The sequence below is a fragment of the Otolemur garnettii genome, unplaced genomic scaffold, assembly GCF_000181295.1.
Source record: "Otolemur garnettii isolate 467f Iridium unplaced genomic scaffold, OtoGar3 scaffold00095, whole genome shotgun sequence".
NCBI lineage: Eukaryota > Metazoa > Chordata > Mammalia > Primates > Galagidae > Otolemur > Otolemur garnettii.
This window is the reverse complement of record NW_003852490.1, coordinates 4960021-4978238: the sequence shown is the minus strand read 5'-3', so window position 1 is coordinate 4978238 and position 18218 is coordinate 4960021.

The window sequence follows — 18218 nt, the reverse complement described above, 5'->3', positions numbered from 1 at the left end:
TTAGGTTCTACCTAAACTTCACTATTCTAAATACGTATTTTTGTTCATATCTCTGATTTGTACCTATTTTTAACCACCTATATTCCTGAAATGTATTTCCTGAAACTTGGCTGTAGTAAGTAATACATTTCCAGGTAGAAGAAGGGAAGGGAATCTCAGGGCCAGGAAAGATCAGAGGTCCTGAAATGCGTAAGATCTCAATCTGCTAGGAAAGTACACGGTAATTGGAGATGGTGGTTGCAGATGACAAAGTTGTCATCTTTCTTTTACTCTGTGGGGAAGCTTTCAGATCATAAAGGAAAATGATGTAGAAATAGTTACAGACAGATAGGAGGACTTTTATATTATACTTCATACTACACTTATTCTACCTGAATCCGTTCAGCATTTCAGTCCATGTTATTCTCCGTAGGAATGTGCTTTGAAATCCAATCATTTAGATTTAGAATCTGTTCCAAGGAAGGTTTGATTTCCGGGAGAAAACCCTGGATGGATTCCCAGCTTCTCCTCAATCTAGCCTTCTCTGACGGTGCAGTTTCCACATTCTCTTTGATGTGAATTTTTAGAACATTGGATATAACCAATATTCAAACATAAGTTCCATAAACCCATCCAAAACCAAAATCAAATGTTTTCACAATAGTTCTCATTTTAGATTGGCCATGTCTTGGGATTATTCACCCACCAGACTAGAGAGGTGTCTCTTTTTGGCCATCAGAGCTACCACAGGAAAGACTGTGGGTTGATTCCAAAGAAGAGTACCCACCAAGAAAGACAAGTAGGGCTAAAATCCAGCACCAGCTATGCTCCTATAGTTACAGAACCTGAAAAAAAGTCAGTGTCCACCTCAAAAATAAAGCATCTGGGTTTTTTCCATACAAAGAAACTATTCAGTCTATTAATAGGCCTAGATAAGTCATTACTCTTTCAACCAAAAAGCACGAGAACAAGAAAGAGATGATTTCATCTAGAAAAATATGAATTAAACTTTAGGACAATAGTAAAAATATGACCTCATATAAAATAATATATGTAAATAAGTACCTGTCATATAATAAGTAGGACAATAGCAGCCACTTATTATTGGTAAGAATATTCATATTCTTATTTTCAAGGTATTTGGAGTGTTTATGTAATTGACTCTTTAAAAGTTAAAGATAAATGGCAAATGTGTTATTTCACTGTAAATTGAATGTAATGTTTCTGATCTTTTAAAGAGTATTTCAACTCTCTCATGATTTTTTTAATCTGATATAAATATGACAATGTCTTAAATTGTGACAGAAGTGGGTATTCCTGAGTTATATTATTCTCATTAATTTTCAGGATGTCAGAAATGTTTAATTTTCAATAATATACAAATGTTCTCCTAACATAGAAAAAAATAAAGCCTTGCTCCTGCGAGTGGAAGTAAGCAGTCTCCGGCACTAAGTCAAGTGTCAGAGACCTGGTCCTATATACTCCCTGTGTGACCTTGAGCTGGTCACAAGAACTGGTCTGGATAATCTCTCAGGCTCTTTACTCTCAAATTTTATGACCAAGTCTATTTTTTGACAGCTAAAAAAGATGGGGCTAATTTTAATGCATATTGTCTGTCTTCATATCTTGCGTATAACTGATTGCAAATGCCTAGAAGCTAACATGAAGGGTCAAAAAAATGCCATCTGCCTCCATTACTGATTACATTATGAAGCTGCCTCAAGTTTTTTGTGGGGTTTTTTTTTTTTAACATTTAGTGAAAAACAGAAGTTGGCAGGAAATGTGTTGTAAACAATATCACCCCCACACATTTATTGAATAATTCATAACCAGTATGTGGTAGAAGCATAATTTTTAAAACAGTATTTTTCCTCCAAATACCTGGGTGTTCCAACATCAGTAGCAAATGATTTAGTTGGCATTACTTTGAAAATTACAGGGTTTAAAGATGATGTCTCAGACTCAAATTTATTTTATCCTTATCAATTTCCTTTAAATCAATGCTGCTGTTTTAAACTGGAATTAAATACGTGCCATAGTTGACTACATCCTTTTATTGCTTTTCACGTATCCTTCTTAATTTTTTTTCCCATTTTATTAATGGAATTGACAAACAAAATTTGTATGCATTTAAGTATGTACCATGATGTCCTGATGTATGTACATATTGTGAAATGATTACCACAATTAAACTAATGTTACATTCATCACTTCATAGAGCTAGTAGATGGGGGTGAGGACATTTAAGATCTATAATCTCAGCAAATTTCAAGTATCCACTACCATATTAACTATAGTTCCCATGCTATACTTTAGAGCTGAAGACTTTACGATCCCCTATAACTGAAATTTTGTATCTTTGATGAATATTTCTGCATTTTCCCCAACCCCTAGCCCTTGGTAACCACTTTTCTACTCTCTACTTTTATGAATTCTCCCTTTTTAGAGTTCACATATAAATTAGATTATGCAGGGGCAGGGAGAGGGGATATGGGAGGAGAGAGGGTATTTGGGGGGACCTCACCTAATGTGCATGATGCAAGGGTACATTTCAAAACTATTAAGAAATGAGTATACTTGTGATTGATGTGTTACTTAGTTCAATGTAAACTTTTCACATTGTATATCAAAGCAGTACCGTGAACCCCATAAATGCATCAATGTACAAAGTTATGATTTAATAAAAAATAATAAAAAAAATTAGATTATGCACTATTTGTCTTCCTGTGTCTGACATTTCAGTAAGCATAATGCCCTTCAGATTCATCCATGTGATTGAAAATGGCAGCACTTCCTCTTTCCACAGCTGAATAATGTTCCATTTTACATATATCACATTTTTCAATGCATTCATTCATCCATAAATACTTACATTGTTTCTATCTTGGCTATTGTGAAGAGTGCTACAATGAGCATGAGAGTGCAGGTACCTCTTCAGGATGCTAATTTCATTTCTTTTGGATATATATTCAGAAATGGAAGTACTGAGTGATATTGTAATTCTACTTGAAGTTTGCTGAGGAACCTTCAATACTATTCTTGATAATGGAGAATCACATTTACACCAAGTGTACAAATGTTATCTTCTCTCCGTGTCTTCACCAACATTTGTTATCTTTTGTCTTTTTTATGGTTTGATTAATTTTTCTGATGAGTACCTTCGTTGGCCATTTGTGTATCTTCTTTGGAGAAATGTCTATTTAGGTCCTTTGCTCATTTTGTAATCAGTTTTATTTTAGTTTAGGTTTATTGTGTTAAGGGTTTGGGGTATTTTGTTTTGTTGTTTGCTATTGAATTACTTGAGTTTTCAAATATATTTTGGATATTTTGGCTACGAATCCCTTATCCAATGCATGGCTTATGAATGTTTTCTCCCATTCCATGGGTTGTCTCTTTACTTGTTGATTGCTTCCTTGGTTGTGCAGAAGCTTTTTCATTTTATGCAATCCCATATACTAACCTTTGCTTTTGTTTCCTGTGTTTTTGAGATCATAGCCAAAAAATCATTGCCTATACCAACAGCAAGAAGTTTTTTCCCTATTTTTTCTTTAGCTTTATAGTTTCAGGTCTTACACTTAAGTCTTAAATCCATAGAGTTAATCTTTGTACTTGGTGTGAGGTAAGGGTCCAATTTCATTCTTCTGCATGTGGATATTCAACTTTCCCACTACCATTTATTGCCTTTTCTCCTCCTTATTATTTTATTATTAAAATTATAATAAATTTACTCCAATTTTGAACAAATTTGTATTGTTGTTTTTAAAATTCTGCCTTAAATAGGATCAGATATAATTATGCCTGTTACTGCATTACCCTATATCACAAAACATGAATATGAAAATGGTATTACACATGAAATTTTGCAAAGCAGAAAAGACTTCCTACTCTTATGCCAATTATAATTTTAAAGAGGCCTTAGCAACAACTATGTCTCAGATCTTTAATCTGGCATCATCTGTCTCCCAAGAAAGACATTCCCTCCTTTAATTATCATCCCATAACTGCCTTCCTTTGAGAATCCAGGGTGCTTCCTGGACAGTTCTCCAATCTGCCACAACATATCCACGACATATACACCTTTTACAAGTATACAATAACATCTCCATATTTTCTGGTGGACTTGTGGGTAGCTCTCTAGCTTAAAGAGAGAGTTATGAGAATTAAGGCCGGCATGCATAAAAATCTTTTTTTTTTATTTTATGAACTTGTCATTGGGATGGGGTGTCCCCCCTCATAAGAATCCCTTGGTTGCTCAGCTGCAATAGTGACCTGACCATTCCTTTGTCTAGAAAGCCCTATTGCATTGTATGTCCTCAAGGCCAGGCATTGTGTCCACTTCTTACATGAGCTTCAGATGTTAACTATATTGGTTCGCTAGATAAAATAGCTTTCTGCATAGAATAAATATATTTCCTGATATTCAGCCTGAAATTTTTCTATCTATTGACAACTATCATGATTAGCTGATCTGGAAAACTCTTCCTCCTTGTTATAATGTGCTAAATTTTTTTAAACTGTATTCATTCTTTCATTCATTCAACAGATATTTATTGAAAGCTTGCTGCTGTCTATCATGTATTGTTGCAGGTATTTTGTGAGTACACAAAAATTGACTATATACTCTTATAATGATAAGAGTATGACAAAAATTGGTCGTATTTTTCATATATTTTTATGGAGGAGTTTTTTTTTGGGGGGGGTTGCCTACTTTCCCTGTGAATTACAATATTCTTTAATGCTTTGGCTTAAGAGTAAAGAAGTGTTAAATTGTAAACCTATGGATAAATAGACTAGACTAAACAGCTATCTAAAAATTTAAATTTAAGCCTCCCACGCTCATGGGCTTATTCTTCCCTCTCTTCCTTTTTCTCTCTCTTTCCCCTCTGCCCAACCATATTCTTAAGGTTTTTATTTGTTCACATTTCCCACTCTAGGCTTAATGACCAGAAACCCCCTGTCTTTGAGTAACATGTCGATGGAGGTAGAGTGAGTCATAAAATACATCACCCGCTTTGAGTAGATTACTCAATAGTAGTAACATTTGGGTCCTCTGGGTAGTGGACACTGAAATGAAGTTAGGAATGCAAGAGTGTTACTGGACTATGATTTGTGATGGGGTGGGAAGGGGAAAGGAATACTTTCAAAAAATAAAAAGAGGGTAGCGGCAAGATGAGACAGGGATAAAGTGGGCCCATCATGCAGATCTGACAAAGTCTCTCTCAAGCAAGCCAACAGGAGGAACAAAACAAGTCTCTGTTGGGAAGACGTGGCCAGTTTCTTACATCCATGCACAGTCATTGGCTATTTGTTGCCCAGGAAAAGCATGGCCTCTGCTACAAAACTGAAGCAGATCCTGGAAGCATTAATAGCTGGAAGCCAGGTGGCAACTGCATTTCCCACAGCTGAGTGCCGAGCTCTTCCTTAAAGGGAAATCCCAGACTGGCACCTCTACCACAGTTGTGTTCTTAGGAACAGGGCCCTGAAGAAGTGGAATAAGACTCCTGAAAAGCAACATATGAGTTGGGTCTATTAAAAAATCCCCCTTAATAAGAGGGATATAGGAGGACTCAGGGTGATCAGAGGAGAAACCAAGGATATCCCCTGGGTACCTAGGTCACAGAGGACCCCCCAAAACTGGTGAGTCTGAAGGGAGTGAAGGCAATGTAGGGAAGAGGGTTTCTTGAGTGATGTGCCCGGACTATCTATCACAGAAGATATGTTGGTCATTCCCTAATCTTTTCTACATTGCAGCTACTTCATCTGTGCCATGTATTAATATAACAGTTTTGAAAATCAGAAATAAAAATAAAATTCTTACAACATAGTAATTCCTAAATATTTATTAGCCACTATGTGGTCATTATTATTGTTGCCAGTTGCTGTTTATTAAAGATTTGCTGATCTACTTCAGATTTGCCTCAAATCTCCAGGGCGGGGCTGCTGGAAGGGGGACGGACTAGCTGAGTAGACAATGCAGGCTCCAGAGACCAACGGCCTAGCTGCAAATGCCAACCCTGCCTCCGGTGAGTTGTGAAATCCTGAGTGAATTATTAAACTTCTCAGTGCCTGAGATTTCTGATCTACAAAGGAAGGATAAAACAATACCTACCTTACTGGGGTTTTGTGAGGACAGATGAATTTGTATAGGAACTGCATTTAGTATAATGCCAGCTACTTAGTAAGATCTCAATAAATGGACCTATTAGTGTTCAGAATTATTTTCCTTAATTATAAAATTAGTACAAGTTTATTTTAACAGCTTTCAAAATGGAGCTCTTTTTAACCAGAATAATGCAAAAGAGAGATTTATTTTTCAAAAAAAAAAAAAGACTAAACACTTCTCAGTTTGCACAATTGCCCCAAAACTGGTCTATAACGCAGAGTTGGTCAAAATTCTACGTCCATGAATAGTAACTTTGGCCCCTATTATGTTCCCGGCATACTATCTAAATTTTCCTTGGGCATTCCTTAATGACTGACAGTTTACTATAAGGAGAAAATCTTCATCATCTCCACAAAGTCTGAATTCTCTGCTTGTTCCCACTCAAGAAGCAATAGTGCATGCAATGAACTCAAATGCAACACTTTTATTGCATTTTATCCCCTGGTCTATGTTAATAGTTTTGACTCTAGATAGATGGACAGAATGTACAACATCTGGTCAGAAGCATTTCCAGTGATCTTGGGTTTTTGGCATCATGTTGACTAAACTGGGTAATTGTTCCTTTTTCTTTTAATCCAGATGTTTGGATTTCCTGGAGGCCCAGCCCAAGTGTTTTTGGAAAGATATAGTTATGAGCATCTCGAAACTTAGAACCCTATTTCATAAAGCTGCTCATCAAAGTGTCCTCTACGCTTAACATCATCAATGCCACCTGATTTGTTATTCAACCACATTGTTAACTTAAAAGGCAGGGAAAGGATTCTAGAGAAGCTACACTCAAATACATTACCAATGGAGTACAAAATAAAGAAAGAGCCACTAAATACCCCCATGTATTTTAGATACAGACTCAGGCTCACCTCAAGGCCTGAAAGAGAAGTGGTTAAGTTTCTTGATCCTGTGAGTAGACTGTTTTCCGAACATCTTGCTGGTAGGGAGAATGAATTTACTCATCAGCAAAAAGTTATAAAAGCTGGTATAATCCTAAAGGCAGTCCACAAAAATCTGTTTAAAGGCATACTATTAAATGAATCCCAAAGCTCTGCCTCACATTTTCTGGGTCCTATGCATACTAGGACTTTCAGAAACTTAGTATTCTATTCCCAAAGCTGCTCCAACACAAGGCCCTCCTAAGGAGCAATCCAAGCTCCAGCACCGCGGCCCCGGGGCTGAGCAGCTGTGGAGAGTGGGGTGTAGCCGAGTTTCTGCTGCTGGTCAGCTTCCTCCTCAGGAAAGCAAGATTTAAAACATGTGGGTTTAATGCTCCCTTACAGTTTAATTTTATTACACCTGATATTTTCCCCTTTTAATGTCCTTCTAGGATTATTTTTTCTTCTTAGTCTTTTTGTGACCGGTCTTTCAATTTTAATAAGCAGTTACAAACCCACAGTTGGTCCACAAAGTTGGTTCCTCCTTCCCTACCACCAACAAATTCAGTGGTTCATCAATGCGAATTTAAGAAAAGAAAAGGCTCAAGAAAACTCATGCATGCTGAACCTCCCAATATCGTGAAATGTATGTTTTGTACATCTTTATTTGTTCTCTTCTGGCTCATTGTCAGCTCAGGAATAATCTATTCCCGGAGCCTCCCTGCTCCCACCTCCATCTCCAGGCTTGTTATGTCTCTCTCCTCTGTGCTTCTTTGCTCCCTTATGCCACACTCTACAGTTTCCCTTCCCACATTGCATTAAAATCTCTATTTATATAGCTGCCTCTTTCCTCTGTAACCTTCTTGAAGGCAAAAGCTTTGACTTATCTGTCCTTTGACCCCTGCCACGTAGCACAGTGCCTGCTAATAGTAAGTGCTCAAGAACTTTTTATGAATAAATGAGTGTCTAGGAAACACCAAACACTATGCTGGATGGTTTACAAATATTTGAATTTAAATTATAACATTATAAATATATACATTTTCATTATAAGTATAATCAAATTTAATTCTACCAAAACCTTATGAGGCAGGTATTATTGTAGCCAATATAGAGGATTTAAAGCAGAAAAGATCAGAACTAGAATTGAAATCCATTTGACAGGGAGCTCTAAAGCCCAGTGCCTACCACTACCCACTGTTTGCATGAGCTATTGCCATAACAAGATGCTGCATTAGTCACCGTTTTTTCCAAAATAGTCATCTATTTATTCTCTTTAATTACTAAGTAATCAAGAATCAGTAAGATTTGCTTGCAATTATCTTGTCTTAGACATCACACTTAGGTGTCTAGTCAAGTATACATTTTTCTACTGATGTTCAAGTGACAGCATTAACCATGTAGCTTCAATACCATAACTGAGAGATAACTCCTTCAGAGATCTCAGAAGTCCTTTGGGATAAACTGCACAGGCTATATCTGGAAAGCTCTATCTTCCTTTTTACTTATAAAATCTGGGGTTTGTGTAGAGATGATGTGAAGAGCCCTCTGGCCCCTGTGAGCACCGCCATGATGAATTAATAGATGAAACAAAGTCTGTGCACACACGTGGAAAACATGACTGCTCGAATTCTCTGCAGTCTTGCATTTTCCATTGACAGGCTCCAGGATCACAGAGGAAATCTGGAATCAGAAAAAAGCAGAAAAGCAGAGCTCACTCATTTCCAAATGGCAACAAAATGACTGGAAACCAATTTTCAGGACCCTGGTGCCCTGCTCTATGGAGTAACAAGATTATCAAAGGATGAGACGTTGCTGCCAAAGAGAGGAACCAACCCAGAAAACTTGGAAGGTGACTCCAAGACATATGGTCAGAGCATGGACTTCCAATGTGTGCCTTTGTCCAGATGCAAGGTGAGATCAGCCCCTGAGGATCAACATGAAGGCTGTGGGTTGGCATAAGAGTGTGAGACACCTGGAAAAGTAAGGCAAAAATCAAAGCACATCTCTTGGTTAGGAGGAAATCATGTATGACGTTGGCTGGAGAAAGAAGGAGACCCTGGATTTCTGCCTTGGGCAGAAGTTGCTCTTATGGTGTCTGAGGTCAAACTAAAGCGCTTTTATGCTCAGAGGCCTAAGCTTACTCAGGATATGTGGACCCTTAGATCATCATTGTTAGAAAGGACTCATCCATACCTACCAGTTTCAACCCCTTTGAATGTTTGCCTCCAATATTTTCTGTGGCTTATCTGAGGACTACAAGGAGGCAGTCATGTTCCCAGAGGATCTACAGAGCTCAGCCAAATAAAGGATCCCCACCCTTCTTCTCAGCGGTTCAAACTCTGCTAACAATTTCTCTGCTGGTCTATTTCCAAATTCAGAGAGCTCAGTCTAGGAAGTTGTTTTGTATCTTTCTCTTGCCCCTTTGTAAACATAAAATCTGCTCCACCAAAGAGTAATTAGCAATGGGACTCTATATATAAGTAAAAATCCATTATCTAAAATATGATTATTTAGCAAAAAGGAAAAATATTTTTAGTCCAATAAACACACATATTCTCTTTCCCTATATCTCCCCCACATCTTTCTTCTTCCCTCCCCTGATTACTTTTTCTAAGTAATGTTCCATAAATGACAACAAGTTGAAGGAGGCTGTGCTTAGCATTATAATATAGCTGCAGCCTAAGATGCACAGATTTAAACAATAAAAGAGATTTTGGTACTACTGAGAAGAAACAGTAAAAAAGACTTCACCTAAAAAACTCAACAAAATGAAAATTTTATTAAAATTTTTCTGAGTCCCCTAAATATTATGTGAAATGCTTTAAGTGCTGTGATAGTGAAAACAGAATTTCTGAGTTGCAAATAATGGCAATCCAACTTAAATTAACATATGTGAAGTCAAAAAAAGTTATTGAAGATCTCTAAAGGGTTGTGCCAAACCCAGAGTGAAGAATATGGACTAGCTCAGAATGGAGTCAGGCCTAGGATGTCTTCTGACCCACAGGGACAAATAATCCTTTAGTCATTTTCTAGGGAAGCAGAAGCAAGTTGTCTCCTTCTTAGTTACTCATTTCTGTCTTTATCTACCTACTCTTCTTTTTTTTAAGACAGAGCCTCACTCTGTTGCCCAGTCTAGAGTAACATGGCATCAGCCAGACTCACAGTAATCTCAAACACTTGGGCTCAACCAATCATCCTGCCTCAGCCTCCCCAGTAGCTGAGACTACATCACCTGACATAATGCCTGGCTAATTTTTCTATTTTTAGTAGAGATGGCATCTTATTCTTACTCAGGCTGGTCTTGAACTCCTGAGCTCAAGGGATCCTCCCAGCTTGGCCTCCCAGAGTTCTAGGATTACAGATGTGAGCCACTGGTCCAGATCTCTATGTACTTTCTTGATTTTTCTTTGTCACTGCAAACCTTCCTCTGCTTTTAAGTTCACAGGACAGGCCAAGGCCACCATAACCACTCAATTTTATCTTTTACAAGATATTCATATATGAATATTTTTTATAAAAAATATTATATTTTTCTTTAAAAATTATATAAAAGATATTCAAATACTTTTACTACAAATATTCAGAAATAGACATTTCTCTCAGTCCCCACCTAGTTTCTATTAGACCCACAAAAGTCACTAAATTAAGTAATTAGTAATATACAAACAAATTTCAATATCATCATCAAGGATGGTAAAAGAAGAAATAAATGATATCACAGTGAAACTACATTGAATAGCTCAATGGTTTGCAAACTCATGACTGGAATGACAAAGACCTATGAAAAATGAAAAATGGTGAAAAAACAAAGAAAAACGTTATTAAATATATGCACGTGCTGTCAGAGGTCTCCAAGACCCTGGAGCTGTTTGGTAGGCCTGGTCCGATGCACTCAGCAGAACTAGCAAGTTCAGCTGAGTCAAAGAGAAAGAGAGATATGAGGGAGGTGGGATGGGAAGAAAGTGATGGTGGGGACTCCAACGCAGCAGAACAAAGAGTACCATGTATTTAAGGGAAAGCACAGATAAGCCTGGACTTTTCCAGAGAGACTGGAAAAGGGCCCCCCTTGTGAGTGAGAGGAGACACCACACATACGGAAGGGAGCCATCTGCAGGCAAAAGAGAGCAGATTCTTCCCCCACACCCCTCAGATGGAACCAACCCTTCTGCTGCCTTGACCTCCAACTGCTAGCCTCTGAAACTACTGGTAGGAGAAAATAAATTTATGTCATTTAAGCCATTCAGCCTTGGTACTTTGCTACTGTAACCTTAGAAAACTAATACAGCCGGGTTTCTGAGTCCTACTATGAAAAAATAGAAAAGAGGAGCAGACCCTGCTCCCATACCCCGGCTGTAACTGGAGCAGACCCACAACCTAAGCTCTGGTTATCAGAAGCCACCTTTCAAGTCATTTGCCTCTACTTCTTATGAGTCTTCATCTGCCTACCAACACCTCTCTAATAAGTTCCCTAGTCAGGGAATGATTCCGTTGCTTTCAACCAAGAACTGCGACTAATACAGACAGTCTATACTTTACAAAATAAACCAATTTGGCAACAAAACTTAGAACGGAGAGACTGTTCATTGTTGGAGTAATGCAAAAAATATCATTTACATTCCTGAAAACAAAACAAAATGAAAAATCTATTCCAGAAGGTAGGTGTGAAATTGGCATTTTCAATGGTTCAAGAAGCGATTTTTGAGATATTGCCACTAAGAGAGTTTCTCATAAGTATTATGCTATATACTATAAGGTCTGGTTTTCCAAATTTTTACCCATTCTTTATACAGTTAGACTTGACTTCTTCCTCATTTGACTTTGGCAAGTCACAGGTAAGGATTAGTGAAACTGCTTAGACTTTATACAACTTGTTGAGGCATTTAAGTGCCTTTTCTGTGATAAGTCTTATTTGAGTTGTCTTCCTTCTTTCACAAGGAAGAACACAGTCTCATTTCTACACTACCCCACAGACCAGAAGCCACAAACATAATATCACATTGTCTCCAAAACCTCAGTTGACACAACCAAGCGCATGTTACCTGGATTTGGCACAACTTTAATAATTGTCTGTTAACAATGTTGATAATAGTGCAAAGCTGATTAGAACTAAATTTCTAATAGGGTAACTTTTCTTTGTCTTATTTGGTCAATACTTTTTATCAGGACCCAGACAAAGATGGTGGAAGTATGCTCTTTAAATTAAAGAGGCACAAAACTGAAGGAGATGACCAGTGTGTTTGACATAAGTTAAAATCGAAAATGAGATTAACACAGAATAAAAACAAAGGATGAATTTTGAATTCAAAATCTTGAATTTAGTATAAAATTCCCCTTGCAGTACATGTGATTTTAGAATTCTCAAAGCAACCCATCTAACTGAGGAAAGTATAAGGAAATTAAGATATAGTGAGTTTAAAAAGCAATACTCTAAGACCATAGATGTGTGGTCTATACATGTATATGTATGGACACATGTACATATATGTATATACATATGTATATAATAAAATAAGGATCAGACAGATAAATACTAAAGTATTCACTGCTTAGCTGGGGGGGGTGTTCAGGCAGGTAAGGTGAGACAAAGGGGTAGCTCTTATTCTATTTTGTATTTATACGTGTACTTATGGCATGAAACTTTTACAGGAAGAATTTTTATGTGTTGATTGTGTAATAAAAAATTAATTAGCCAAGTAGGTAAGGTGCATGTTAATGACTTTGAAATTCACCTTAGGCTTCAAGGTAAAATTTTTATGCTCAAATTACAGGAAGAATTAGTCCCATGCTTCACTGAGCTAGTCAAACCTCATCAGGAAAAATGTATTTGATCCCTCGAAAATGTTTGCCAAAATAAGGTGTACACAAGGGGAAAAAAATTGTAATGGAGCAGGGCTTAGAATCTATTTCATATGTTAGGGAAAAATGGGCTGATTAACCCAAACAAGAATAAATTACGGAGCAATTAAAGACCTTGCAAATTATTTTAAATGACATCTAGCAAGGTCAAACGTTTTAACTAGAGGGCATAACTAGAATCAGTGGAAGAATATGGAGATAGATTTGGGGTCACCATCAGAAATTCTAATAGTTAGAACTGCCCTCAAATATGATGTCTCTCATTGTAGGGTAAGCAACTCTCCATCTCTAAATAGGGCTAGGTGACTATTTCACAAAGATGCTAGATGCTTATATTATAGCACTATAATTAGTGTTGTACTAACTATGCAATGTCTAGGCTCATTTCTCTAACAAATTTTATTGGAAATATACTTTTTTCATAGATTCAAACTATGATGCTCATGGTCTTTATTAGTTTCCTACAACTGCCGTAAGAAACCACCCCACACAGGGTTGCTTAAACAAAAACTCACTGAGGCTAGAAGTCTGAAATCCCAGTGTTCTCGGGGCCATGCTCCCTCCAAAGGGCTGTTTCCTGTGTCTTCTAACTTCTGCTGTTCTGGTGATTACTGTCAATCCTTACTATTCCTTGGCTTGTAGATGCATCACTCCAGTCTCGGCCTCTGGCTTCACGTGGCCTTCTCTCCTATGTCTGTGTCTCTGTTTATTCTTCTTATAAAAAAAGACATGTTCCTGGATTTGAACTTGCCCTAATTCATTATGCTTGCATCTTAGCTTAACCAATTACATCTGAAAAGATTCTATTTCTAAATTAGGGCATATTCCAAGGTTCTAGGTGAACATCTTTGTTTGACTCAGGATATATTCAATTTATTATAAACTTTGAAACCCTGTATTTTGAGCCCATAATTCTGAAGGTAAATGGAAAAAACATATAATTGGAAATGGATAGGATAGTAGAACTGCTTCATGTGGGACAGGCAGAAGAACTTGAGGTCTGGAACAGAAACAAATATGAAGCAGTATGCTTGAGATTTTTCTGAATCAAAGTATAAGGTAAGGGACCTTCTGTAAAATTTATGTAATTTTTTAGATCTGCAATTTCTATATTCTTGGATGCCACATGGTACCATGCATAATATATCTCTGAAAATACATATATTAGCATTAATTCACGTCTTTATAATCAACAATAATGCTACCAAGAAAGCCTTTAGTGTTTATAGATGTGGAGTTTTGGCTACCTCTCTATGAATAGCCATTTCCTGGCATCCCACTGCAGAGAATTATTGAGAGCTGGAAGGATTCCCAGGAAAGTATATTGGAATTTACTCTATTTTCTCATTAAAGTTAGACAATTGCAGCATGTAGTATAAATTACACCTCTATTTAAATTACATGTTTTCCTTTAACCAAGGAAAAAATCTATTTTTATTATAATCTTCACAAGTCTATCTATAAATCCATAAATAAAAGGGAGAGTTTTTTAAATGTTCCCAAATAAATATTAGCATGAAATTGTGACATTTACTCTTGCTTCGTAGAGAAATGACTATTCCATATAAATGATTTTTCTAGTTAATTGTCAGAAACTCCTGATAGTTTGTTTTCTTTGAAATTTAACTGTATTTATCAGACTACCTCTTAACTGTATTAAGCTTGCTTGCTTTCATGAGTACAGCATAGTAGATTACATTTAACCTTTTTTTTCCCCATGATTTCTATTGAAAGTCATATATTTGCAGTGTGCTGAGTGGTGGTCACCCCAATTCATATTGTGAAGGTCATACCCCTACTACCTTAGAATATGAATGCAGGTGGAGATAGGTTCTTTAAAGACATGATTCACTTAAACTGAGGCCCTTAAGATGAGCCCTAATCCAATCTGACTGCTGTCCTGCTAAGAGGAAATTTGGGCCCACAAAGGAACACCAGGGAAGCAGACACACACAGTGAAAACACCACATGAAGACATACACGGAAGGCAGCCATATGCAAGCCAAGCAGAGGGCTTCAGAAAAAATCAAAACTAAGGCTGGGTGTGGTGGCTCAAGCTAATGTTTAGTTAAGTAATGCTACCACTTTGGCAGGCTAAGGCAGGTCAATTGATTGGGCTCAGGAGTTCAAGACCAGTCTGAGCAAGAGCAAGACTCCATCTCCATTAAAAGTAGAAAACTTAGCCAGGTACCATGGTGGGAGCCTGTAGTCCGAGCTACTTGGGTGGTTGGCACAAGAGAATCGCTTAAGCCAAGAGTTTGAGATTGCTGTGAGCTATGACACCACAACACTCTACCCAAGGCAACAGAATGAGATTCTGTCTCAAAAAAAAAAAAAAAAAAAGAAAGAAAGAAAGAAAAAGAAAAGACAAAAATTCAAACTTGCTGACCCCATTATTTTTACTTCTAGCCTCAAGCACTGTGAGAAAACAAAGCTTATGTTTAAGCTGCTCATTCTGTGGTTTTTTGTTATAGCAGCCCCAGCAAACTAATACATCTTAATTTCTGGAACCTGTGAATAGTACCTTACAGGCAAAGGAGTGAGGAGTAGTGCTTTACATGACAAAAGATGTGATTAAGTTAAAGATCTTAGGGAAAAGGAGCTTATCTTGTAATCTGAGTAGAGCCCCAAATGCAATTTCAAGTATTCATTTAAGACAAAAATGGAGTTTAGAGACAGATACATACAGGAGAAGGCAGTGTGAAGAGCTGAGGTCATATTCCAAGGAAAGCCAACAGCCATTAGAAGCTGGAAGAGGCAAAGAAGGGGCCCTCCCTACAGGCTCTGGAGGGCATATGTCAACTTCTGGCCTTCAGGGCTATAAAAGAATACATTTCTGTTGTTTTAAGACACTGAGTTTGTCGTTATTTGATAATAACACCCCTAGGAAACTATTACAGAAGTATACTCAATTTCAATACAGTTATATCCTCATGACTCTCGCATATGGAGAGTTCCTGTCTTCAGAATACTCTGTATTTATAATTGCACTGGAAAAAATTTCTCTTTTCTCATCCTACCACTGACAAGTATGGTACTTTTATAGATTCATTTAAGGTAAACTCATGTGCCACAAATTATTTGAGAGTCAAAGTGTCTTATGACCTTTCCTTTCCTCAATTCTTCTAATCCATTTTTTTCTTAAATTTATTAAAGATAAAGGCCCACATAACTTAAGTTTAAAAACAAATTTGCTTTAAATCCACATTAGATAGCAAAGGACAACCCCATCTACTATGTGAGGTAAAGTTCACAGCATCGCGAATTATCATTTTCCTTTTCTTTTAACTCTTTTAACTTTTAAAGTTAAAAGCATCTCTTAACTTTCATATGGGTTGATCATTGTTTACCGTATTTTTTAAGTTTACAGAAGTCTGATTATCAACAACTAACAAATTAGTGTAATTTATCAAAAATATTTGCTAAATAAATACTATTTTATGTTTTCACAAAATGAAATTTTTCCCTGAAAGTGTGCTACTTAGTAGCTTTCTTGATTTTTGAAACTTTAGTTTACAATCTTGAAAAATCTAACTGTTTTAATTCACTTGAAGTCAAAGCTTGGAGACTGGATTGCCAACATAAATTTATCTTCATGAAATTAAATTTGCTTCAGTATAATTCTAGCTAAACATAAAATTTCAATGCTTAATAAAAATTTTATTTGAAAAAATAACATAATAGCTTAAGATGGTTACTATAACCAAGGTCTATAAACTTTACATTTATGAATATTTAATATGTAGCTACTTGCTGTCCTGTACACTACTAAGAGTTAATGCTCTGGCTTCATAGATGAGTAAGACATGTTGCCTTCAAGGAGTTAATACAGGAATGACTTGCAGAGAAATTGATATCAAATGAATGTGGTTTTGTAATTTCATACTTTGAGTCCTTACCAAATAGACCTCACGATTCTAGAAATATACAAAAGAAAGAGAAAATATTTTTTTAAATATCAAAATAGTATTCAAATGTGAAATTTTAACTCCCCTCATATCTATAACTATAGGTACCTATGTATAAACATCATGTGTATGTGATACACACACGCACACACACGTATATACACAAATCTCTAGTTCTTCTTTATACCAGAAATTAGCAGAGGTAGCCAATTGTCTTGAAACTTAGTAAATAAAAGGAATAGAAATGTCTCATGAGTGGAAAACCAAAGTATGTCTCACTACTTAGAATGAGACTCCAATACTTGTGAAAGGAACCTAAAATTCCTAAGACTGAAAACTGGGGCTATGATTTATGTGAATCTGTGTAAGAAGATAGGCCTGATCTTAAGGTCAAGAACAGGAAGAAACTTTCCCCTGGCTTGTTGACAGGATCTACAATGTTGCAACTATCAGAACAGGACATGAACTCAATGGAATTGAAAACAGAAAATAAATTTTACAACGCAAAAAATTTTTTCTTTTAAAAAATTTCCATAAAATTGATAAGTCTGTAACCGACTTAATTGAGATAAAAAATGAGAGTAGATATATATGAATTACTAGCGTGGGAAATGAAATAGACATCACTACAAATCCCATGGGCCTTCAATGGATAATAAAGGCATATTGTGAATAATTCTGTGCCCACAAATTTCCTAACCTAGATGAAATGAAGTGTTGGAGTTGGGGCATGGTGGGAGGGGTTTGGGTCACAAGAGTGGATTCTTCACCCATGGCTCAGTGCTGTTCCCACAATAGTTCTCTTGAGAGCCGATTGTTAAAAAGAGATTGGCACCTTCCTCTTCTCACTTGCTTTCTCTCTCTTGCTTCTTGCTCTCATCATGTGATCTTTGCACAAGCCAGCTCTCCATCTGCTCCTACCATGAGTGAAAGCAGCCTGAAGCCCTCACCAGAAGCAGATGTCGATCCTCTGCTTCTTATTCAGCCTGCAGAACTCCAAGCTAAATTAACCTCTTTTATGTGTAAATTACCCAGCCTCAGACTTTCCTTCATAGCAAGTGTAGGAGACTAAGTCCCTGGATTTCATTAAAATTAAGAACTTCTGCTCTACAAATGAGATGACAAGTCATACACTGGAAGAAAATATTGTCACAAGACATCTGTTATTTTTTCTTGTTGTTCAATAAAAGATTATCATCCAAAATATGTAAAGAACTTGTAAAACTCAACAATAGAAAAGCAAATAACATGATTCAAAAAGGGCAAATGACCTGAACAGACACAGAAGGTATACAGATGGCAAATAAGCATACAAAAACATACTCAACATCAGATGCCATTAGGGAATTTAAAATAAACAACAAGGAGACACTACTAGTACACACCTATTAGAATGGCTAAACCCAACACACTGATTTTACATCCTCATCAACATTTGCT